The sequence below is a fragment of the Crocuta crocuta genome, unplaced genomic scaffold (assembly GCF_008692635.1).
Source record: "Crocuta crocuta isolate KB4526 unplaced genomic scaffold, BGI_CrCroc_1.0 scaffold613, whole genome shotgun sequence".
Taxonomy (NCBI): Eukaryota; Metazoa; Chordata; class Mammalia; order Carnivora; family Hyaenidae; genus Crocuta; species Crocuta crocuta.
In genome coordinates, this window is record NW_027528880.1 from 819,664 (window position 1) to 821,683 (window position 2,020).

Consider the following 2,020-nt stretch of genomic DNA (forward strand, 5'->3'; position numbering starts at 1 on the left):
GCACGCCCCGCCGTTTCCCGGAGGCCCCCGCCGCCGCCTCCAGCCGGGACCTCACTGCCCGCGCCGACTTCGCTCACCTTTATTATCCTGTCCTTTTGTTCTCTGTGTCGCCGCAGGCCGGGACGTGCGCGCAGACGGGACCCCGGGGAGACGGAAACACAAAGTTATTCACGAGGACCCCTCCCGGCGCGCGGCGCGCTCCGNGCCCGGGAAGTCACGTGGGCGCTCCGGCGCCCCAGGCACCCCACAAGCATCCCTCAGAGGGGCAGCCCGGGGGTGAGCTCTGAGGTCGTGGGGATGCACCTCCTGGGCTTCCTAAGGTTTGTGTGGCAACGACTGTCCCCGGGAGCCCCGTGCTCCGTCCTCCTTGAGGGAGCTGCCGGTCCAGCTCTTTCGGGTCTCCAGGGGGCTCCCCAGTTTCCGGCCAGTTTGCGTGTTAGACTCTTGACCCCAGATTTCATCACAGGGAGGAAGAGACCGTTCAGCCCCCGCACTGCGCCCTAGTCCAGGACGGGCCAGGGGGCTTTCCGTCTCTGCCTGAGGAGGGACAGCCCCTTCGTGTTGCAGCTCCCTGAAAGGAGCCCAGTCCTCATTCGCACTCACTCCCACCCCTGCCAGGGTCGGGCCCCCTCCAGAGCCCCTGTGGCCGGTTCCCACTGTGGCTTCCGCGTGGGTCTCTGCGCTCCCTTTCCAGCTGTCTTTCCCAGTGCACGCGCATGTGGCATCTTCACAAGCCCCAGATCTGGGCGCTTGTGATGAAGGGGAGAGGCCTGGAATGCTGGCTCCCAGTGGGGATCACAGGACTGCTCCCCAGAGCAGAGCCCGGGCGGATGCCAGCAGGCAGGTTATGCACGAAGCAGGGTGGCTGGGGACTGCTAGGATCAGAGATCACAGTGGGACCCAAGACAGGCTCTGAGCCTGCGCGGGCCGGGGGAGACAGGGTCCGCGGGTCACCGGGCTACATCTCTAGCGGCTGCAGGAGGAGGTATGGGTGGCTCTGCTGGTGCGTGGACCATGGGGGAGTCCGCTGCTCCAAACTGCACGTCGCTGGGTCTCCCGGGGGTCCTGCCTGACCCAAAGATAAGGAAAGGCAGGTTGGGCACAAGGCCCAGAGGAAGATCTGATGCCCTGCAGACGAATCTGGGTCCAGCAGGACTTTGGTACACTTGGGCCATGGCAGCTCACGTTAAGGTGAAATCCTGCATTTGGGATGGGCCGTGTCCAGCAAGGCGGCAGGCATGGAGAAGACACATCGAGATGGTGGTTGCCTGTTAGGTCAGTTGCTGGGGGGCGGGGCACCTAGTGCGATCTTACTCCTGCTGTCTGCCTTTGTGTAGGTGAGGCTGGGCATACCACGTGGGCATCCTTGTCCCCGGGGCCCCGGCAGCACAATGCCAGCTAACCCAGAGCCAGGAGAGCGCAGTGGTCAGAGCCTGGACACATGGCCTTCTCGGAGCCCCTGCTCCTCCTTTCTCCAGTTGACATCCCTCAGACAGGAGACTGTGGTGGTGACAGTGGTGGCTTAGGGCCACACAACTGGTTACGGCTTCTTCGCCCTCCTGTGCACCGTTCCTTCCTTGTTTGGGACATAAAAACTCTCCTCTTCCAGGATAACAGTGAGGAGTAAAGGGTACGTTGTATGTACAGCCGTCGCATCAGGGCAGCCCGTGAGCGCGGGCTGTTCCCTGCGTTCGTCACCCGCCCACACCTGCCCAAGGAGCCACCCTGCACTGGGGGAAGTGGCTGCTCAGAGCGGCGGTGGGTTTTTGGGGGGAGCCTTCAGGACTGTGTGAGATTCTGTGGCTGCTCTAATGAAGTGCCACGAACTGGGCCGCTGGCAGCACCAGAGGCTTATTCTCTCTGGAGACTCGAAGTCCAAAATCAGTGTCATTGGGTTGAAACCAAGGTGTCATCAGGGACGCACACCCACCGGGGGTGGGGCCTTCCCGCCTGTTTCAGCTCCTGGCAGCCCCAGGCCTTCCTCGGCTCCCTGCCCTCAGCGGCAGGCCTTGTCCTTGGC

At 63.3% G+C, this 2,020-nt stretch overlaps 1 protein-coding gene across 1 annotated transcript in view; it reads right to left on the bottom strand.

The window, feature by feature from the left end:
- YTHDF1 (YTH N6-methyladenosine RNA binding protein F1) overlaps window positions 1-158 on the bottom strand; it is a 13,056-nt gene extending 12,898 nt beyond the window's left edge. Inside the window, 1 exon segment of the mRNA XM_077756845.1 lies at window positions 78-158. The gene's annotated coding sequence lies outside the window, so the exon portion shown is untranslated.
- Window positions 159-2,020: the final 1,862 nt, after the last annotated feature.